Source organism: Lissotriton helveticus, chromosome 1_1, assembly GCF_964261635.1.
Source record: "Lissotriton helveticus chromosome 1_1, aLisHel1.1, whole genome shotgun sequence".
Classification (NCBI taxonomy): domain Eukaryota; kingdom Metazoa; phylum Chordata; class Amphibia; order Caudata; family Salamandridae; genus Lissotriton; species Lissotriton helveticus.
The window spans coordinates 1,404,795,421-1,404,819,418 of record NC_136057.1 but is presented as its reverse complement, the minus strand read 5'-3'; the positions used below and the strand labels follow the sequence as shown (position 1 = coordinate 1,404,819,418).

General features: G+C 47.2%; 1 protein-coding gene across 50 annotated transcripts in view; it reads left to right on the top strand.

The window, feature by feature from the left end:
- The window catches only part of NFIX (nuclear factor I X), a 5,476,577-nt gene that overhangs the window by 2,409,427 nt on the left and 3,043,152 nt on the right, over nt 1-23,998 (top strand). For all 50 annotated transcript variants that reach the window (XM_078684524.1, XM_078684487.1, XM_078684527.1 and 47 more), the window contains one exon: nt 10,831-10,961. The gene's annotated coding sequence lies outside the window, so the exon portion shown is untranslated. The remainder of the gene's footprint in view (nt 1-10,830; nt 10,962-23,998) is intronic.

The following is a 23,998-nucleotide window of genomic DNA, read 5'->3' as shown; positions in this document are numbered from 1 at the left end:
GCATTCTACTTGATTAGAGATGGGTAAATGTTTTGGATAATGCATATGTAGTAAAAGATCCGTGGGAATTTGGTTGGGAAGATAGTAATAAGGTGCTAAAACCTACAAAAAGTGTCGATAGGCTCTTCTCACATGGTCAACATTCTGCAAATGTACCACGAGTGATTGCCAAAACAGATAAAGTGAACTATGAAAATGTGTCTAAATCAGGAGTGATCAACATTTTGTTTCATATTCAGATCATAAACATTGTTTGGTGTATACATAAAAGGATTAAAAACCATTAATATTTGTTTCATTTTTATATGTCTCTTCTTACTCTATTATAGCCGCCATTTTGGGAAATGGCACAAGGTTTGCTCTGAGGGGTTATTGTCTGTCTCTAAAGACTACTTAACCCCTAAAACCTATGTTTTGACCCCAAAAGGAAATATATAGGTCTCATGGTTTCTGAAATATTACATCATCACTGCAACATTTCCGCCATTTTAAAAAATGTCGTCCAGAATTTATTTTCCAAGGTCAGCAATAAAGCTAAATTACTTCTCTAAAGATCTAAAAACACAAATCAAAAATGGAAATCTCTGGACAACAATTTTTATATGGAGGTTTATCAGGGGATTTGAATTATTAATGCTGATGAGGGACTTCGTGGCAGGAGGGTCTGACAGACTCGCAGGCAACTGAGGAGCCCATGGAGAGATGTCGAAAGTACCAAAGAACAAATATGAGATCTAGGATTACTGGATACCTGGGGACTGATGCACCAAACGGAGAGAGATTTTACATCCTACTCTCTTTTACACCATACCATACCAGGAGAGACATTCTGTATGTCTCTTTTTTAGCTCTCGGCCTCGTGAAAGCAGCGCATGCGCTGCCCTGCCATGCAGAGGCCTTTTGGAATCAATACGATTCCAGCGCGCATGCGGGGAGACAAACAAGACAGAAGATGTGCACGCAGGGATTGGATGCTTTACTGGCGGCGTGATACACTGGGGACTTTTTTTTGCCACCAGTAAAAGCAGTCCCCGCGTACACATCACCTACTTTCTGTCCCTCGCCCCTTCTGTCCCTCGCTCTTGAAATATTTTGTGAAATGTCATCCTTTTAAACTGCCTCTATCCCAACTATTTAAAGAATCGCAAATTGGCCTGCTGGACCACAGAAGGCGGCCTGTGAGCCGCACGTTCTTGAGCCCGATGCCAGTGCGTTTTTGAAGGCTCAGCACTTTCTTTGTCTGTTGGCGAGCACCGCACAACATTAGCTCCCAGTCACCACAGTCCTTCCAAATAGAGCTTGACAAAACTGTCACATGTGGGCTGCGCAATTGATGTAACGTACAGATTTTTTTTCCATCACTCTGACAGCACCCATTAGGAAACCACTGTCACCCTGGGGAAATGACGTCAGAGTTAAGCAAGAATTTCACTTAAGCAATTCACCTAGGTGCATGAAGCTTGCCTAAAAGGGCCTACCCAACTACCTTAGAGAGAAGCTCCCAGGTAGGAATGACCAGACTGCATCAGTTGGACCGTGAACCCAATCGAATGCAGTATGGTACACACGGATGGACATACACATTTGTTTAAGATAACCAGATAAATATATTCAGGAAATCCATGACTCGTCCAGTTTGTCCTTCGACAAAGTAAACACCCTAATTCGATTAGTGTCATTGAGGTGGACTCAGGACTGTGGTATCCAGACTGTACTGAGCTCTTCAATAAAAGCCCGGGACTGAAACATGGTGTCTCTAAAGACATCCCAGATAATAACCTGACAATGCAGGCCACGCTGGAGATTCTTGACAAAATATTTATTAGATTGTCATCATATTCTTTCTGTGCATCCAAAAGTCAATATAACATACTCGCTACCCTACTGCCCTATCCACATTCTCATCAACTTTCTCTGTTATTCCATAGCCTCTTGTACACCTCCTTCCGGTATCAGTTCCTTTCTCCTCCTCTTCCTCGGTGCTCCATTCTTTTCTTTTTCTTCACCTAGACCTAGATCTTTCTTCTTCTCTGCAATATTTTCTATATTGTCTTTTCTTTGCTTCATTTTCTCTCTCCATAGCATAGTTTGCTTTCTCCATCGCTTTCTGTTTCATCCTTCGCATGTCTGTTCCTCTTTTACCTGACTATCTTCCTGCATCACTTCATGTTTCTCTTCCTCCTTGCATCACTTCCTGTCTCCACCTTCTCCTTGCTTCACATTGTCTTTTTAGTTCCTCCTTGTTGCCGCCTTGTCTCCTTTTGGCCACGCCCACCGGAATTGGATCGTTTGCTGGCAGCAGTACCCAGGCTGTTTTTTATTGCTTTTAAAAAGTGCGCTCTCACCGTCCATCCATGTCAGTACTACATCACTATCACATGCAGCTGGCCGAGATCAAGATGCGTACCCATGACAGCGGCACCCGCAGCTAGCTACATCACTGACACAAATAAATCTGAAACGTGTTTTTTTATTTTTTTCCAAGGTGCCTGGGTGTGTTTGCTAAAGTAAGGCTACATTTGCTGTATTAATGATGTCCATCGAGTCTCTTTACTACCCTGCAAGCATGTCAACTACATCAAAGCAAAGAACTCCAATCATGGCAGAACATGTCTGTGATGGTTTAGCATCTTTGAGAGATGCCACTCTTAGGCTGTCACAATCTCATATGTAGAGTGACACTGCTTAAGTAGCTCATGGCACAACTGAGATTTTTCAAATAACTGTTGAAGATTATAGGGGCGACCCTGACTGCTCCTTACTCCTAGACTGAAATCTCTTGATGAATAGCTGCAGGGCATGGGGGCTCTGTGCTGTACGGCTGACGGTCATAGAGAATGCTTCCTTTTAGTGCAAATTATAGTAGACAGTTTTGTTTTACTGTGTTTACTCAGTTTAGCCTTAAGATTGTTTTGTAATGTGATTATGAATTACACTGAGAAACGCCCCAGCCCGCATTGTGCGATGCAGGAATTAGTGGATTTAGTGATGTTTCTGACTAATCTTCATCTTCATCACTGAAAACAGTAAGTACTATGTGTGTTTGTGTTTATGTGAGAGAATAAGAATGGCATGTCACTTTAAAATGCAAAAAGATTTACATGAGTGAAGAGACTGTTATAGCGCCTATCGTAAACTCAGCTATTCCTAGGTATTTGCAGATAAAAGTAATTATGCCTTTTTTAGTGTATACATAGCACCTAACATTATTCAACCCGTTTCTAAGCACCGTCAATAGTGACAGGTAAGGAAACTGAGGCATAATTTTGGTTTGTGACAGAAAAGTCAACATTGGAAATGTAATATTTGGGTTACAGGGTCAGCTATTTAGCCAAAAACACATATTTAATGTTATAATATATATTTATTGTACCTGCAAATGTTCCAAAACAGGCAGTAACATGACTCAGTGGGGTGAGAATTCACTGCTTCATATTTCTATGTGAGTCGTAGATCACGAGTTATCCAGTATTATGGGTGTCTTTCATAGATTCACATGCCTGAATCATTCCCCGTCGTCGAGACGGGAGTCCCCGGTACATAGAAAAGTAATGTCCTATAGACATACATAGAGAAAAGTAGGCCTAAGGGCCTAACCTTAGTAGCCTATCTATGTCCTTTTGTAATAAGGACCAAACTCCAGAAGGTAGCCAATCAGCTACCACCTCCCTCTAGAACCTTCCTGTCAGGAGCCTCAGTCTCTCAGATTTTCTACCGGACGTTGTGCTAGGGAGTCTCCACCTGAGTTCTCCTCAGGTTTCCTAGTTTTATCTCTTTTCCTCACAGAAATTGGATATTTCCTTCATAAATCAACAATGGCTGAACAACAGAAGAAGGGTCTCTTCAGACCTTGCTCTTCTTGTGGTAAGAAGAGGCTCCACGTCGATGACAAGCATGAAACCTGTCTATACTGTCTTTACCCAGACCATTCTCCTAAGGAATGTAGGATTTGTAGAACATTCTCTACAAAAACTCTAAAAGACAGGGAAGGAAGACTGCTCCTCTGGTTGAACAGGCTGAAAACCAGAGACAACCTGGAGTCTTCAGAGGACGGTGAGATGGCTTCAGTTTCCTCTAAATTATCCTTGAAGAGGCCATGGGTTGCTTCCCCTGACAAGGAGGTTCCTGCCTTCAGGAAGCCTGTGCCGTCGTCGACGACGAATTCGTCGACGTTTCCTTCAGTGCTGAAGAAATCCGTCTCTACAGTCTATGTTTCTACATCGACGACGACGACCGCGTCGTCAGCATCTTCATCGACGACGACAACTACTCCATCGTCGACGGCGGGTAAGCCTGTGTCGTCGATTGTTCTCATTAAAAAGCACTCGACGTTGATTAAGATTCCGTCGACGACATCGACAACGACATCAGCGTCGACGACGAGACCAAAACCGTCGACGCCTGCGCCGTCGACGAAGACACTCTCGTCGACCAGCGTGCCGTCGACGAAGACATCGACGACGGTAAAGACATTGGCGACGGCGAAGACACCGTCGACGAGCGCTCCATCAACGACGAGGACACCGTCGACGAGCGCACCATCAACGATGGGTCCGTCGTCGAAGGTACCGTCGACAAAGGTACCGTCGACAAAATCACCATCGTCAATCGAAATTCAGTTGACGACAACACCGTCAGCGACGCCACCGTCGACGCTATGGAAACAGTCGGACTTGATTTCTCCATCGTCAGCGGCCAGTCAGCCGTCTACGATTCCAACGACAAAGAGTACGAAAAAGCCAATAACACCAGACTTAACGTCTCCAAGCAGGGTGCAAAAGTTACCCCCATCTTGTCTGCTACAGGACGAGGAATCGGACGATGACCAGTACGGTCAGGCCACCAGTCCTTCAGATCTCATAGTAAAGTGGCAAAGCACTGATGAGGACGGCGATTAAGTGTTTTTTACGGAGGAGACCGTACATTCACAGGTCCAGCCGCAGTTCACACCTATGGTTTGCCTTCCGGTGTCTATAGTCTCAGACCTACAGTTCTTGAGCCAAGACTACAAACAGCGATTTCCTGAATCGACATCGACCCCATCAACGGAAAAGAATCCAGCTACATCTGGACCGACCCCATCCTCAAGACCTAGACCGTCACCTTTGGTGATCCGTCAGGAAAGAGAAACAGTACAACATATCCCGTCTTCTGACGATGAGGGCGAGGAACCAGAAGAAGGGGAGGTACGGGACGACCTGTCCGACCATAGGGATGATGAGGACTACATCGCTCCTTCTCCGGCCACACCTGAACCCACTACCTCGGACTCGCCGCCAGTGGACATTGGCGGATTTCACAATTTAGTGGAGAGAGCGGCCACAAGATTCCACATGACTATGGAATCCACTGAAACAGACTGTTTCCTATATGATTTTAAAGACCCGGTTAGGAAAACAACCAGATCAATTCTAATCATTGATCACTTATGGGAACAAGGGAAACAACTGATGCAGACACCAGCCTCGGTCTCCGCAGTGGTACCACGGCTGGACAAGAAGTATAAGACATCAACGACAGCACCGGCCTGCCTTACTGGGCATCCCAAGCCAGATTCCGTGGTTACCCAGGCGGCTCAAAAGAACTCTAGGAATCCGTCCTCCCCATTGTCAGCTCCACCGGACAAGGAAGGCAGGAAACTAGACAGTATTGGCAAACGTTTTTCCACCACGTCGGCCATGACTGTCAAAGTAGCTAATGCCATCGCGCTACTCGGCCACTACAACAGGCAATTGTGGGAGGATATTGCCCCATATCTGACGGAATTACCTGATAATTTGAAGGAGGAAGTTCAATCACTCAAGGCGGGCCAAACATCGGCATCAGAACTTATTGATTGTGCTATAGATGTTGCAATGACCGGCTTCAGACAGCTAGCAGGCGCCGCGGTCCTGCGAAGACAGGGGTGGCTTGAAGCAACATCCTTCCGTCAAGAAGTCCAAACTAAAGTACTCGACATGCCCTACGATGGCCAGCACCTCTTTGGGGAGAAAATCGACGAGGCCTTACAAACAATCAAAAAAGATACGGACACGGCACGAGCGCTTGGCACGTTGCAGTTTAAAAACCAGTCCTTTCGAGGGAGCAGGGGTAGAGGTCAGCCCTCTTACAGAGGATCGTACCAGAGCAAATCCTCATACTCCTATTACCAAGGCCGATCGCAATACCAACAGCGACAACAGCAACAAGGTTGCCAGACCTCGTATGGAAGGTCCAACTACAGGGGAAAAAAACAGAGGAAACCCACTGGCAGACGCCAATGACCGTTTCCAGCAGCCAGTCCGTCCACAATCTCGTTCTTTCAAACTTGGAGGAAAACTAACACACTTCCTCCACAATTGGAGATCAATTACAACGGATCGGTGGGTGCTCCAATTGATCCAATTCGGTCATTCGTTGGAATTCATTTCAATCCCCCCGACAACTCCTCCTCGCAAGCTTCAACACGGACATTTACGATTACTCCTTCAAGAGGTCTCTTCAATGTTAAGGAAAGGAGCAATAGAGCGAGTCCCATCAGCTCAGAAAGGGAAGGGATTTTATTCCCGCTTCTTTCTAATACAAAAGAAAGGGAAGAAATGGAGGCCCATCCTAGACCTCAGGGCACTCAATGCATTCTTGAAGAGTCAATCGTTCCATATGGTGACTATCCAGGAGATCTTGGGGTCACTGGAGGAGGGAGACTTCATGACGTCTTTAGACCTGCAAGACGCATATTATCACATCCCTATTCACAAACGCCACAGGAAATTCCTCAGATTCGAAGTAGCGGGTCAGCACTACCAATTCTGTGTCCTCCCATTCGGCCTCAAATCGGCACCTCGAATTTTCACCAAGTGCCTCTCCCCTGTGGCAGCTTTCCTACGACAGCATGGACACCAGGTCTTCCCTTACCTGGACGACTGGCTGGTGAAAGCACCATCTATGAAAGGCGCAGCCGAGTCCTCCAACGCCTGTCTCAATCTTTTCCAGCAACTGGGCCTGACGCTCAATCACGAGAAGTCTACCTTAGAGCCCTCCCGAGTTCTTACCTTTCTCGAGGCAAATTTGAATACGGAATGTTCAAAAGCATTCCCATCTCAGGAGAGGAAGCACAAGCGTATCACCTTGGCCACCGCAGTGGCCTCGAGGAAAACCCTACTGGTCCGAACTTTCAAGTCCCTTCTGGGGATGATGTCCTCGTGTATCCTGCTTATTCCACACTGTCGGCTCAGAATGTGCCCTCTGCAGGAGGCCTTGACCAGGCAGTGGACTCAAAGCACAGGTCGAGGATCACAACATGATAACTCAGCAAATGACCAAAGCCTTGCTCTGGTGGAGGTCGCCCAAGAACCTCTCGCAAGGACTACCATTCTTGCTGCCTGCAGCTCCACACGTGATAACTACGGATGCCTCCCTAGAGGGATGGGGAGCGGTCCTTCAAGAATTGCAGATCAGCGGCAAGTGGACGGACCAGGAACAGCAGCTCTATATCAACCTCCTAGAGCTGAGGGCAGTTTTCCTATCTCTGCAGGCTTTCCTCCCGCGCATCAAGAACTCCCCAGTGCTTGTCAGGACCGACAACACCACGACAATGCACTACTTAAACAAGCAGGGAGGGACACGTTCGCTAACACTATCTCGCGAATCGCAGAAAATTTGGAACTGGCTTGTGCTCCACAATATCACGCTGTCATAGCAGATGCTCTAAGCAGACGAAGATCGCTGTCACACGAATGGGAACTCGAACAAAAAGTGCTGAATCGCAACTTTTCGGAATGGGGGAGACCGCAGATCGACCTCTTTGCCACCAGGGAGAACCCCAAATGCCGCAACTTCGCAAGTTGGCATCCCCAGTCGCGGTCCCTCGGAAATGCATTTTTCATCGCCTGGCAAAACGTGTTTGCGTACGCATATCCGCCATTTCCCCTGATGCCAAGAGTCCTTCGGAAAATGAAAACGGATCACTGCACCCTGATTCTGATTGCCCCGTTCTGGCCGAGACCGCATTGGTTCACGGACCTCCATCACCTCTCAGTCCAACCGCCAATCCGTCTGGGCCAACATCCATCCCTGCTCACGATGTCCAACGGCCAAGTACTGCACCCGAATCTGAAATCACTCAGATTATCGGCATGGCTCCTGAGTACCGAGAGTTCTACCAATTAGACATTCCGCAGGAGTGCAAGGATGTCCTCGCAAAAGCAAGAGCAGACAGCACAAAGAATACCTATTCCTTAAAGTGGAAACGCTTTTGGATTTGGTGTAAGGACAAAGGTCTCCATCCCTTTCGGGTTACTCCGGAGCAGCTCCTACCATATCTGTTACACCTGGCACAATCGGGACTTGCACATGCCTCTATCAGAGTTCATCTGGCAGCAATCTCCCGGTTTACGAGAACTTCAAAAGGGCCCTCTCTCTGGTCCCACAGGTTAATAAAGCAATTCCTTAAGGGGCTCTACAGATCCTTTCCGCGACCACGGAGAGTTCCACCTACATGGCATCTCAATGTGGTACTCAACCAATTGATGAAACACCCTTTCGAGCCCATCCACAGGGCGGATGTCAAATACATCTCCTGGAAGACAGCCCTCCTATTGGCTCTGACCTCAGCTAGACGGGTTAGCGAACTACAGGCTCTTTCCATACAAAATCCCTTCATGCAGTTCAAGGAAGACAGAGTGGTTCTAAGAACTAATCCTCGATTTATTCCTAAGGTCCCGTCGGACTTCCATTTAAATGAACCCCTAGTCCTCCGATCATTCTTCCCAAATCCTACTACTGCAGCTGAAAAATCCCTGCACTATTTGGACCTGAAGCGGTGTCTTAAATTTTACCTTGACAAAACAAAGCATTTCAGGAAAACGAATCAGCTTTTCATCGCTTTCAGCAGACCAAGGAAAGGCATGCCACTTTCCAAACAAAGTATCTCACGATGGATATCCTCTGCAATTGCCTTTTGCCATGACAAAGCTGGACGGACATTGCACTCCAAAGTGAGAGCCCATTCTACAAGAGCTGTGTCCACATCGGCAGCGCTATTCGCTGGTGTGCCAATCCTGGACATTTGCAGGGCAGCGACCTGGAACTCGCCGCACACCTTTACCAGGCCTGGATACGGAACTGATGCAGGATGCAGCTGTGGGCCAGGCTGTGCTTCGCCATCTACTCCAGTGAAGTGAGCCTTCCTCCTTCCCACCATCCTTCGCTGGTATGCACATTTATTTCCTTATTTCTTGTTACTTGTTGATGGTTCTTAGTCGCATGATATGTATTATCTACAGACTGCTATATGCTGTTCCATCAGAAATGTGCATAATGTATTGCTTGCTACTCTGATTCAGGCATGTGAATCTATGAAAGACACCCATAATACTGGATAAGAAATGCGTTACTTACCTGTAACTGCAGTTATCCAGTATTGGTGTCTTTCATAGATTCACATGCAACCCTCCCGCCTCCCCTGGAAGGTCTCACATCTCTCTCTCTAACATGTATTACGCCTACCTAGCTTGGTGCGTACGAAAATCTGAGAGACTGAGGCTCCTGACAGGAAGGTTCTAGAGGGAGGTGGTAGCTGATTGGCTACCTTCTGGAGTTTGGTCCTTTTTACAAAAGGACATAGATAGGCTACTAAGGTTAGGCCCTTAGGCCTACTTTTCCCTATGTATGTCTATAGGACATTACTTTTCTATGTACCGGGGACTCCCGTCTCGACGACGGGGAATGATTCAGGCACGTGAATCTATGAAAGACACCAATACTGGATAACTGCAGTTACAGGTAAGTAACGCATTTCTTATGATTAGGCATGGCTAGCTCTCACGAGTTATGATTAGGCATCCTTGTGAGGTCAATAAGCGGAAAACTCCTAAATTGATCACCAGTAATGGCCCTGCTCACTGTGTTAGTCGCCTGATATATAGTTGTAACTTGTCAAACATGTAAGAGGAAGGTGTTCAAGGATCTTTTTAATTTATCTTTGCAGCTAAAGAAAACAAGCATTGAAAATGCAGTAGTCTCGCCTTTGATTAAGTTAAAGCCATTTGCTTTGCTAATGGTATTGTATAGCAAAGCAAATGGCTTTAACTTAATAAAAGGCGAGACCTATTGCATTTTTAATGCTTGTCTCTCTTGTCTTGCAAAAAATAAATGATTTATGTTGAGATCTGCACCATTTCAATTTCTGACTATATGTCTGTATGGATAACAATAAAAGGGATTGTGGCACCAAAAACGAGTGCTAAGAAGATTAGAACAAGTTTTGGAAAAGGGCAAGGAATGACAAAAGCGAATTAGAGTCAGAATAAATTTGAAAAAACTAACCATCATAAGAGGCCACCTGAGAGCCGTGCAGATAAATAAAGTGGAGAAGAATATGCTTGCATTGAAAAAATGGGGTTACAAGACTGGTAATAAAGCTCAATGCCCGCTGACCAATTCACTTAAAGAAAAGATAAGCAGGGACAATACAATAGGTCTGAAGGGTAACAGTGGGAATATATTGTACCAAAATAAAGCAATAGCTGATAGGTTTAAGACCTTCATTGTTTCACAGTATGCCAAAGAACAAAGTACTGAACAAGACACAGCTTCTTCCATTAGGCTTCAGTAAAGAGGAAGTACAAGAATTAAAGGAGAGATGCTCATTCACATTTTCAACAGGAGCTATCCGGGACCCACAGGTGTATTTAACATCGACCCTCACGGTGCGGTATGATGCAAATATTTCTAAATGCCATTGTATGAGATTAAGAATGAATAAAAAAATGGGAAATCTATACGTCATGGATAGGATAAGAGATGGTAATTAAAATGAAGGTAATACCCAGATTGCTTTATGTATTTCAGGTACTCCAATTACTTATAAGAAAGCCAAAGCTAGAAGATTTCCAAAAACACTCACTAAATGTGTGTGGCAAAGAAGAACATCTAGAGTGACAAGAAAAATCTTCAAAGCCCCTAAAGAGAAAGGACGGGTGGTGAGTCCAAATATTTTTTTTTTATAAGTCTCTTTTCCAGATGCATAGCAGTACGTCACCTCCAACGTGAAGGTAATGTCAAATTACAACAACATAAACATCATACGAGTGAGCAGTTTTTTGTGAATCATACAGTCAGCCACCACCTATCCTTTTACTACATCAGTGGTTGTTAGTAATACATACAGTTATACAATAACATCACTCCATCTCAGTAGTTACAGTATCCTGAGTTTGCGAGCTAAGAAATTGGCGCAGAGGTTCCCATAGGTCTTTTGGTTTGGAGGAGATAGGAAGTTCTTCTGCATATAACTCCAGGTTTTCCCTACAGTAGACTAAATCGTTGACCCAGTGATCAACCCGAGGTGCTAGTGTGCTCTCCCAGGTCAGTGCTACCTGGCGTTTCGCCATAAGCAGTGCTACACGTACAAACTTTCCAATAGGCCCTTTCAGCTGTGGTATGTAGCACAGTAAGCAAATTTCCAGCAGGCATTTGTAGGAGCGCCCGTGTCATGATGTGAAGATGTTGAACAACAGAGGTCCAGTATTTATAAACTAGAACGCGGTCCCACACTAAGTGCCAGAAATTAGCATTGTGTTGCCCACATCTTTTACATTTACTTGTGTCACGCAGGCCCAATCTGTGCAATTTTAGGGGGGTATGATAGACTTGATGGAGGTATTTGAAGTGAATAATTCTTAAATTGCCGTTGGGAGATACGGCGCCGCCTGTGAGTTTACATATGTGTTCCCATTGTGAGAGTGTGAGTGGGGGTAGGAGTCTATCATTGCAGCGGGCTAGGCTTTTGTCACTGATGGTGACCTTCTCCTCCCGTACTGCTCTATACAGTTTTGTTACTAATTTGCGACGTGAGGGTGCAACTAAAAGCAGTTGCAGAGCAGGAGGTTCAGCGGGGAACATGGAATAGTGTGCTTTCAGCGCTATCTTTAGTCTATGAAGCGCAAAGTTAAAAAGCATAGTGGAATTGGATATGTATTGAAGCGCTTCTGGTGTAATAAATTCCCCCTCCGGTTAGATGTCGTGCGTTATTTCAATGCCCGCCTCCCTCAATTACCTCAACCTGTCTCTTGTGTTACTGAGAGCGCCGCATGATGAGCTTGTGGAAGTTTGGTCGTTAGTTTTCCAATGGCCCGCCATGCAGCAATGGTGGTGTCAATGGAATTAATTTCATGGCGCAGCGTGCCCCTTTTCGAGTGTGTGATAATGCTAGCAAGTGGGACGGGATGCGCGTCCCCATCCTCCACTGCTACGTGCGGTGTGAAAGCATGTGGTCTAAACTAATAGTACGCATATTGTGCCTGAGCGCAGAGGTAATAAATGTAAAAATCTGGAGCACATCACCCCCCTTTGGCATATTCAAGGGTCAATGTATTCCAGCTGACCCTAGTTTGTTTACTGCCCCAGATCAATTTCAACAAGAGAGAGCGAATAGTGACAAAGAACTGCACAGTGAGTTTTATAGGGATATTGCTAAAAGATATAAAAAACGAGGCAGAATTATCATTTTGATGATAGCGATACGGTCTGCCAGAGATAGGGGCAGCGTCATCCATCTCTCAACCTTCTGCTCCAGAGATGTACAGGCCCTCCCATAATTATCTCGTACGACTATCTCTGGGTCTCGATGCACTCACCCCCCAGGTATTTAACCGGGTCAGTAGACCATATAAAAGGGTATTCCATGGTCGGAGGCGAAGTTACTGCTGTTAACAGAATTATCTCTGATTTCCCCCAGTTGATAGTCAACCCCGAAAATAGACCAAACCGAATGTATTCCCGGAGTATTTGAGCCAGATATTGTTGAGGCTCCCGTATGAACAAAACCATATTGTCGGCATATAACGAAATACCGACAGGGCTGGGTGCCTCTCTCTATCGTGAATGGCTTTGAAGTATGGCCTCTAATGTGCACTCTCGCTGATGGGTCAGTATAACGGATTCTTATCTAATTTATAAAAATTGCCGGGAACTCCATAATCTGCAATATCTTAAACATGTAGCCCCACTCGATGGAGTCGAATGCTTTCGCAGCATCCAACAGCACCGGCGTTACATGTAATGTGGGGTCTTGCACGTGGAACATCGAGAATATGGTGCACAAATTATGAGATGCAGAGCGCTCCGGTATGAAACTAGATTGATCAGGTAACACCAGACATGTCATCAGGGGCTGAAGTCGCGTGGCAAATATTTTAGCTAATATTTTCATGTCTAGGTTGATTAGGGAAAGGGGACAGTAGGAATCGCACGCCGTAGGCGATTTATCTTTATTAAGAAGAGCAATGATCATTGCCTGTCGGTGTAACGGGGGCAAGCTACCAGACTCGTGTGCCTCGCCATACACCTCTAATAAGTAAGGAGTCAGAAGGTCCGCATATTCCTTGTAAAATTCAGCTGTGAGGCCATCTGGTCCTGGAGCTTTCTTATTTAGTAGAGAGCAGATAGCTGCCTGTATGTCCGATGCTTCTATTGGCTGACTAAGGTATTCGCGATGGCCATCTGCAAGCCATGCGCAGGCAATGTCTGATAAGTAGTCCGCGAATTCTGCTGCCCCCCGGTTCCACGCGAAGTGTGCGTATCAGCATAATATACCCAAAATTGTTCAGCAATGGCCTGAGGTGTGTAATGTTCCCAACCATGGGCATCTACTATTTTCGCAATGTGTTGATGTTCTGAGTGGAATGTAAGCTTTGCAGGAAAGTTGTAACCCGGTCTCCCCCCCCCCATTCCTCCCCCCCACCCCTCCATAAGCGCGTGCAATGTGTCGCCTAGCGATATATCTCATTTCCGTTTTGGCTAAGTCATTATATTGCAGTATAAGTTTGTGGATTTGTACAAGAGTGTTTGTGCAGGGGGCTTCGGCATATTCCCACTCAAGACGAGATAATTCCTGCTCAATTTTTGTAATTTGCCCTCTGAGATCCTTTAAAATGCCCGCTGTGGTGCCTATACAAATCCCCCTAATAGTAACCTTAAAGGCCTTCTACAAGGTGGCTGTGCTGTCTACTGTGCCCACATTGTTGTTAAAGTAGTGTACAATTTCGTTCCTGACAGTGTCGGCATATACAGGATCTAGCAGTGCCTCCGACCTGAATCTCCAAGTCTTAGTGGGGATGGAGATAACAACGCAAACTGGGTTGTGATCTGATAGAGTGCGAGGAAGGAAGTCTATCTCTATGACCCAGGCATTGGCACCTTCACTCAGCAACCAGTAATCTAATCTGGACCACGTGCCATGCGCTGGTGTAACATGCATGCCCTCCCGTGCCTCCCAGTGTCTGAGTCGCCATACATCCACCAACCCAAACTCAAATATCGCGTCTTTCACACCTCTCACCACTCTAGGGGTTCGCCCGCCCCGCTGCCCAGATTTATCCTTTCCTGGTTCTAAATGTGTATTAAGGTCCCCACCCAATAACAGCTCTGCATCCGGCCATTCCCGTAGTACATTAAACATTCTAGTGAAACACTTGATAGTCAACAATGGAACCATACATGTTCACAATGGTCAACAATGTCACACCCAATGTGGCGTGTACCATTGCACAGCGTCCCTCACCATCTACATAGGTTTTAATTGGGGTGAACAGCAAGCCATGCTTAATCAGTGTAAGTACCCCCCTCGCATAGGACAAGTAGGACAAAGCAAGTTTATACCCAGCCCATTTGGCCGCAATCTTGACTTCTGATTGTCTTGTGAGATGCGTCTCCTGTAGAAGCGCTATTTGAGTGTTAAGCCTGTCTAGATAGGCAAAACCGGTCTGATTTTCTTAGGAGAGTTGAGCCCTAGCACATTCCAAGTTAAGCATGTAACCTTTTCATTTACAATCGTCATTTTGAGTGAAGAAAAACATGTATCTCTATCCAACCACATAAGTGAGTGTCAAAGCATGTCCATTCGCTAATCCGAACAAGAACCTTAAACAAACCCATTCCCCACCCCCACCCACCCACTTCAGCAGCCTCAACATGCTAAAGGCATCCCATAATAAAACGTATACCCCAAAAAACATAACTTCAGAACAGTGCAGGGAATGCCCAATGGGGAACGCAGTGGCTCTACTCTCTCCTCAGATAAGGGAGGTGGCCGACTGCACGTTACCCCTCACACCCCCCCCCCCCCACAGAGCATTATACAATCAGAGTGGCAGTTCCTAACAATTCTTAAAAGCAAAGAAGGCGTCCCAGGTATAGCAGACATGTGTAGCGTTACCCACCTTCTGAAAACCACAACAGTCCACGGCCAGGTGGATTGTCTCAGTAATGAACATGTCGACCTAAAACAAGAGTCTCAGGTTCTCTGACTAGGATGCCCAACATGTAATGATACACAGTTTATTTAACAGTATATCTTAGCTGTCATCTTCAGAGTCATCTCGGACCGGCGTCCTCTGGTGACGTACTGATTTAGCAAATTCCAGAGCCTGCTTTGGACTGGTGAATCCCTTGGCCTTATCTTCTGTCCCAATATGCAGACGTGCGGGATACAACATGGCATATGGGATCTTTCCGCAATCAATATCTTTTTCACTGTCTGATATTCCTTTCTGGCAGCTTGAACGGCAGCCGTGAAATCAGGAAAAAAAGCCAATGTGTTTCCCTGGTAGGTGACAGTGCTCTTCTGCCGGGTGATGCGAAAGACTAAGACCCGGTCTCTGAAATTGAGCAGCCGCGCAATGATCAGTCGGAGAGGAGCCCCGGGCGGCGGTCGATTCGCTAAGGATCGGTAGGCCCTTTCCACAATTAAGAGTTGCAATAGATTCTCAGCGCCACAGATATCTCGGAGCATGTTCTCCAAGGAGGTTTCCAGTCTGCCCACATTGGTTGACTCGGGTAGGCCCGTGATGCGCAGAGTGTTACGTCGTGAACGAGTCTCAAGGTCCTCGTTCTTGGCCTGGATCACTGCTAGAACCTTGTCCATGTTCATCACTTTAGACGACATCTGCTGCAGTCTGTTCTCCGTAGTCGATATGCGATGTTCTGCTTTGCCGATTCTGATGGCTTGGTTATCTAATTTGACAGACATGTGCTCCATACGGGTATTAAGGGCTTCAATTTTCCTGTCTATAGATTGAAGACTAGACTGTATAAGCTAACAGAATGTTTTCCATATTGAAGGCAGGCTCCGCAGGCGCATCCAGTTCTGAATCGAAAGTGGCTCCACGGCCAGACCTGCTATGCTTTTTTTGCTTGAATGTGAGCTGGGGCTGTGATTAGTCAGGTTTACCCATATTTGAAATTGTAGAGTTAGCGTTTACACCCTCTGTGACACACCGGAGTGATCTCTGCGCTTATCAGTTCGAAACTGAAGCGACCTGTATGACCTCTCACTCCACCAATTGTACATTAGGGTCTGGAGTAGGAATGAAGTGCAGGCCTCAGTGTCCGGCGATGAATCACTCCCCAGTAGAAGCGTTGCAGCAGGGTAGGATTTAAGCTGGGGAAGAGGCGATTTATTCACAGTCCAAACCGTGCCTCCAAGTCAGTGATGGGGCCTATATCTCAAGTGCGCCGCGTTGGCGGGAAACCCAGCGCCCGCAGAGCCCAAAGCCCGCCTTGCCCACATCACCACGTCAGGAGTCAATCTGCTGTATCCCAGTGGCAGGTATACCCCCCGCAGTGTCCCGTGAAACCAGCAGTTTGAGTGATCAACTATAAAGATCCTTCACCCGCCCTGGCGGGCCAGCGCGTCTCTGAGGTGGGGCGCCTCAGATTCACCGGAGGCCGGCAACCGTCACAGCCGTCCCCAGACCCTCCTCGCAGTCCTCACACGCTGTCCGACGCGACGCCACCTGCAGCACTACCAGGGATCGGTCGCCGCGTCGGCCGTACGCCCTCCGCCCGATATGGCTGCCGCCGCAGGACACCGAACCCCTCAGCCGTCAGTTGTCCTGCAACTGCTCACCTACAGAGGCAGGTACCTTTCTCTGTGTCTCTTCGCTCCAGCTGCCGCGGTCAGTCGAATAGATGTGCCTCGCAGTGGGCTCAGAGGCGAAGGGTCGCGATGCTCGCCGCCATTTTGTGCTACCGATGCCCAACAGGGCCTCCACGCAGCGTAGGTGTTAGCCACTCAGATACACCTCCACCAGCTAGCTACTCGCTCCCCACGATGCTGGGAAGCAGATCCGCCATAGTTTGGGTACTGATGGTGACGCAGGAGTCAGGATAATGTAGGATATTTGGCGTTGGCTGGCAGAGCTGCTCTAAAGCGCAGCCATCTTGCCACGCGCCAAGCCATGCCTCATGGTGAGTCCAAATATTATTAACTATTGTAGGTAAGATCAGCCAAGTATTATAGGATATTGGTCAAGAAAGAAATCAGACAAACACTGTGACCACATGGAAAGGTGGTAAGGGGTAGATAATTGTGGGATTTAGTAAGATTGCCCCGAAACACAGACTCAATAATGTGTTTGGCTGACGCACTAAGTTGGAATTTTGGACTCAATAGTTAAATCACACCACATCACAACTTTTCATTCCCTGCTAATGGCTATATATGTCAACCATGAGTTCATGCTTAGGGTAGCAAGCTTTCAAAGCTCTAAGAACAGAGATTGTGAAATGATATCTGACATGACTATGGCAGGGCAAATTAAATCTTTTGACAACTTCAGGGGAGAATATGGGGTGGCAGAGGGAAAGGTACCAGCAAATAAGGTATTGGGTTCTCAGCTATGGACCTAAGGAAGCAGCTCTGAGACCGCTAAAGTCTGATGTGAAACGTCTGACCTCATACCAACGGACCAAAGGAATACCTCAGTAAAGAGCTTTATAGGTTCAAGGCTGGGTAGTTTCTCTGGATTTCTAAGATGTGTATTTTCAAATTGCAATTGCAGTAGAGCACAGGCAATGTCTAAGGTTTGTGGTGGGAGATGAGCCCTGCTGGGTTGCCATCTTTTAATTTGGCCTGTCGTCTTCACCCAACTGACAAAGGGGCGTGGATGTAGGAGACCGAAACCTCAAAGCCAAGCATGTCGTTGAGTCTGACTGCAGTTTAAATAGTGCATCATGCCCCTTCCACCAGTAACCATCCCTAAATCCTACCAGAATGTCGGCATACAAGGAATCCAACACAGAGAAATAGGGGTACGTAACAGCAAAACAGGACACTATCTAAAACCCCCAACAAAGAGCCAAGAGGATGCCTTGTTTACTGAAATAAAGTCTGACTTTGTTCAAGGCATGTTGTGCGAGGCGTAACAGGTCCCCCCTCCCCACCCCAAGGCCAACCCACATGGTGGGTGTCATAGGATAAACTGTATAAAATCTGCGTTCCAAGGAAAGGAGCATGCACCTAACCTACGGGTTCCCAGGACCTAGCCCTAGGGAAAGAACCCACCCAATAAAGAAAGTACTGTAAACATCCCCTATATCATCTGGAATCAAGTCTGCATTTTACTTCATATTCAATTTCACCCTCAACTACCTCAGGAAGAGGGGGTGGGTCTGCTCTTAATGAATCGTCGTAAGGTTTAAGGAGGGAGATATGGAACATTGGATGTATCTGGAGTACTGGGGATAATTCTAGTTTCATGGCAACAGGGTTGATGATTTTAAAAATCTTTTATGGCCTCATATATAGTAGCTGTAGTTTACAGGGCCCTGCTAAATGCAGATTTTTTGTGGCCAGCAACACCTGTCTCCCATTTCATACAGAGGTGCTGGACAGTGATGTTTATCAGCCTATGTTTTCATCGCTTCTTTGTTTATATGCTACTCATTGTTAACATTGGATCATATTTGTACAAGATTGTCATTATGTGTTTTCACTGCCGGCATAGCTGTCAGTCCTCGAGGGATTTGTAGGGGAATAGACTTAGGATGATACCCTAATAAAAATTAGAAAGGTGAAATCCTAGTGGCCGAATGGGTACTGTTACTGTAAGCAAATTCTGCTAGTGGGAGTGCTTGAACCCAAGAACTGGAACACAGATGCCGTTCTAATGTCTGGTTAGTTCTTTCTGTTTGTCCATTTGTCTGGGGATGATATGTGGAGGACAAACGATGATCAATATGGAGAGCAGCACACAGCTTTCAAGAACCGGGAAACAAACTGTACTTCGCGGTCTGATACTATGACATCGGGTATACCGTGTAAATGGACTATCTGTTCAAGTTCAAGTTCAAGTTCTGGCATTTGTAAAGCGCACTACTCGCCCAGAGGGTCTCAAGGCGCTACGGGAAGGGGATCATTATTTGTCGAAAAGCCAGGTCTTAAGTTCCTTTCTGAAGGAGCTGTGGTCCTGAGTAAGGCGGAGGTGAGTGGGGAGTGAGTTCCATGTCTTGGCAGCCAGGTAGGAGAAGGATCTGCCACCCATGGTGGATTTCCGGATGCGCGGGACTGTGGCGAGGGCATGATTGGACGATCTAAGTAGACGGGTGGGATTGTAGAAGGACAGTCGAGTGTTGAGGCATTCGGGTCCTAGATTGTAGAGGGCTTTGTGTGCGTGGGTAAGAAGGCGGAAAGTAATTCTTTTGTTAACGGGAAGCCAGTGGAGGTCTTTTAGATGTCTGGTGATGTGATCTTGGCGCGGGATGTCTAATATGAGTCTCGCTGATGCGTTTTGGATGCGCTGGAGTTTTTTCTGTAATTTTGCTGTGATTCCGGCGTAAAGTGTGTTACCATAATCCAGTCGACTCGTGGCCAGTGCGTGGGTGACAGTCTTTCTTGCCTCGAGGGGGATCCAGCGGAAGATCTTTTTGAGAATGCGAAGTACGTTGAAGCAGGAAGGCGAGACGGGGTTGACTTGTCTGGCCATCGACAGAGAGGAGTCTAGGATGAAGCCAAGGTTACGTGCATGGTCTGTGGGTGTGGGTGCTGCGTCCAGTGCGGAAGGCCACAAGGAGTCGTCCCAAGCTGAGGGGGAAGAACCTAGGATGAGTACTTCCGTTTTGTCTGAGTTGAGTTTTAGGCGGCTATGTTTCATCCATTCGGCTACTTCTTTCATGCCTTCGTGAAGATTGGTTTTGGCGGTGTTGGGGTCTTTGGTGAGGGAGAGGATTAACTGGGTGTCGTCGGCGTAGGAGATGATGTTGAGGTTGTGTTGACGCTCGATGGAGGCGAGAGGGCTCATGTAGACGTTGAAGAGGGTGGGACTGAGTGAGGATCCTTGAGGTACGCCGCAGATGACTTCGGTGGCCTCTGAGTAGAATGGGGGAAGTCGGACTCTTTGAGTTCTCCCAGTGAGAAATGAGGTGATCCAGTCCAAGGCTCTTCCTTGAATGCCGATATTGCTGAGTCGATGTATAAGGGTGCTGTGGCAGACCGTGTCGAAAGCGGCGGAAAGGTCGAGTAGGATGAGGGCCACTGTTTCTCCTTTGTCCCGGAGTGCTCGGATGTCGTCGGTCGCTGCAATGAGGGCGGTTTTGGTGCTGTGTTTGGCTCGAAATCCAGATTGAGATGGATCAAGGGAGTTGTTGGATTCAAGGAAGGCGGCGAGCTGGCTGTTGACGGCTTTCTCGATGACTTTGGCCGGGAATGGGAGGAGGGATATGGGTCGGTAGTTTTTAAGTTCAGAGGGGTCTGCTGTGGGTTTCTTCAGAAGGGCGCTGAGTTCGGCGTGTTTCCATCTTTCTGGAAAAGTGGCAGAGTTGAATGAGCAGTTGATGACGTCACGGAGATGGGGGGCGATGATGGAGTCAGCTTTGTTGAAGATGTGGTGGGGGCAAGGGTCAGTGGGCGAGCCAGAGTGGATTGAGTTCATGAGGCGGATGGTGTCTTCAGTGGTAATTAGGTTCCAGGCGCTGAGGTTGTAAGTTGGCTTAGTAGGATCAGAGGTAGGGAGGCTCAGAGGGAGGGAGGTACAGCTCAGTGGGGGGGGTGAGGAGGGTTGATCGCTTGGAGAATTCTCGAAGCTGTTGTGGATGTCAGCAATTTTGTTGTAGAAGGAGGAGGATAATGCGTTGCAGAGGTCTTGGGAGGGAGTGATGTCGTTAGATGCTGCGGTGGGGTTGGTGAATTCTTTGACGATGTTGAAGAGTTCCTTGCTGTTATGGGTGTTGTTGTCGAGACTATCCTTGAATGCTGATTTCTTAGCGGATCGAATCAGTTGGTGGTGTTCGCGGGTGGCTGATTTGAGGGAGGCCATGTTGTCTGGGGTTGGGTTTTTTCTCCATGTCTTCTCCAGAGTGCGGCATAGTTTCTTGGATTTTTTAAGGTCATCATTGAACCAGGGAGCCTTTTTGCTGGTTGAAATGATCTGGTGCTTTTTCAGGGGTGCTAATTCGTCGGCACTGTGGGTGATCCATTGCTTGAATTTGGTGGCCGCTTGGTTTGGGTCCGATGGGAGGGTGGGGGGGTTTTGGCCGAGTGATGTGAGGAGTTGGTTGGAGGTGATTTTGTTCCAGTTTCTCCGAGGAAAAGTTGAGGACGATTGTGGGTTAGGGAAGTTTTGTAGCTGAAGTGAACGCAGTTGTGGTCCGTCCAGTGGAGAACTGTGGTGCGATCGAAGGCGATGTGCTTGCTGGATGTGAAGATGGGGTCGAGTGTGTGTCCGGCTACATGGGTGGGGGTGTCCACAAGTTGTTTGAGTCCGAGATTGGCCAGGTTGTCCAGAAGGGTGGTTGTGTTGCTGTCAAGTTTGTTTTCAAGGTGGTAGTTGAGGTCTCTTAGAAGAATGTAGTTCTCGGAGGCTAGGGCGTGTGGGCTGACGAAGTCCGTGATGTCATCGCTGAATTGGGTGCGGGTACCTGGAGGCCTGTAGATGAGGGTTCCTCTAAGTGTGGTCCTGGGGTCGGTGTGGATCTGAAAGTGGAAATGTTCGGCGGTTGCAAGATTGTCATCGGAGCTGGTTGTGATTTTGATGGTGTTCCTGTGGATGATGGCGATGCCTCCTCCTGTTTGATCGGTGCGGTCTTTGCGGATAATCTTGTAAGTGTCCGGTATGGCTATGGCAATGTCTGGAGCTGATGATGTGTTCATCAATGTTTCAGTAAGGAAGGCTATGTCAGGTGACGCAGAGTCGATTAGGTCCCAGAGTTCTGTAGCGTGTCTGTGGACCGAGCGGGTGTTGAGCAGGATGCACTTTAGGCGGTTTGAGTCGGAGTTGTGTTCGGAGGGCGTGAGATCGGCGAGGGACCTGAGGCAGTTGAACTTGCAGGAGAGGCAGGCGAAAGGGCCGTGAGTACGTCCTGGAGTAGCTTCGCAGCAAAGTGGTGTACGTCCGGGATTGAGGGCGAGGAGAGTAGCGGCAGCATATTTGATTCTAGAGGGTTGGGAGCGGCGGGGACCAGGGGGTCTGGCGCTGGGCGCGGTGCAGGCGCGGACGGGCGTAGACGGGCTTACCTTTGGTGCACCTTCGGCGCGCATGGGGCGTGACCGCTGCGCGTAAACGCTGCGCACGAATGCATCTGTCATAAATGGATAGTGGTGGGGGAGGGGCGAGGGAGGTACAGCTGGGAGGCCGAGGGCGGGGTGTAGGTCCGAGCAAGGAGGCACCACAACAAACGTGAAAATGACTGCTAGCCTGATAACCAAGTTGGATTGTGCAGTACTACGCTATGCAAGCATGTATTCACAAACAGTTAAATAGATAAATAAATCAAGGCACAATGCGGACTCGCTGACTGCGCGCTTCACATATGACACTTTCTAGAATCCGGCAGCAACAGACATCAACAAGCGTGTTCGAGTGAAATTAATTCAATTATCTCGATTCTGCAGCGCGGCTAATTAATGGCAGCCTAGTTTAAAATTGCGAGCGATGCGAGGAGGAAGCAAGCAATAAGTGCAGCACAGTTTGAAAGTGTGAGCAATGCGAGTCAGAAATAACAATGAATGCCAAGCGCTACGATATCAAAGCAGTAAATTCAGCACAGTTTGAAAGTACGAGCAATGCAAGGCTCAAATCGCTCTGAAAGCCAAGCGCTACGATACCACTGCAGTCGGGGTGGGGAGCTGCGTGGGGGAGCGGCCGCCTCTGAAAGATCAGGACGGTCACTTTTCAAGGAAAAGCTCCACTAACTCTTAAGCCGTAGGTATCTTTCTAAGGGACATAAAATGTGCCACCTTGGTGATCAAGTCCACAACTATAAGGATAGTGGTATATCCCTGACCCAAAGGGAGATCAGTGTCAAAATCCATACTTATTGAATGCCAGGATAAAGGGGGAATGGGCATGGTTTGCAATAAGCCCACCAGGCACAATGGGAAGACTTTTGACAGGCACACGGAGGACAAGCCCTGCCATGCGCTTACACATCCTTGACTATGCCCTCCCACCAAAACCAACTTTGACACAATAGTTTTGTTTTCTCTTCCCCGGGATGACCTGCCATGGAGTGGAATGGCATCAATGAATCACCTGCTGTTACAACATGGGAGTGGGAGCACACAGTTTTTCGACATGATACAAAAATCCTCCCGTAGATTTATTAATAGGGTTTAACAGCTAATCATGAAATGACACAGCACTATAAGCAAGAGCTAGTTGAGCCAAAAATACATCAGACTTGTCTTCTCTACTTCCCCTACACTTATGATCTTTTCAGGAGGTATTATAGGGATAGGATTTTTGAAAGATCTGTAGGCCTCTTTACCCAGATGGAATAATGCATCTGCTTTGCCTTGCTGTGAACCGGGGCGAAAAATAATAAAGTCATACTCACTAAAGAACAGCAACTATCTCATTTGGCGGGGTGTAAGAGGCCATGCAGATCTAAAGAATTGCAAGTTTCTATGATCAAAATATAAAGAGATGGTATAAGATGATCCCAACAGATGATACCTCCATTCCTGAAAAGAGAGCTTGATAGCCAACAGCTTGTGCTCCACAATGGTGTAGTTCTGTTAAGCAGCTAAGAGTGCCTTCGAAAGATAGGCGATAGGGTGCATCATTCCAGTGTTCTTGTCTCTTTGAGAGAACTACCCTTCCCCCCCCCACAGCTTATTGGGATGTGTCCGCGACCACAAAATAGGGCTGCGAAGGATTGGCATGCATCAAAATGGGGGTGGAAGTAAACTTCTCATTCAAGGTAATAAACTGCAGCTCTGTTTGTTCTGGCCAACTGAATA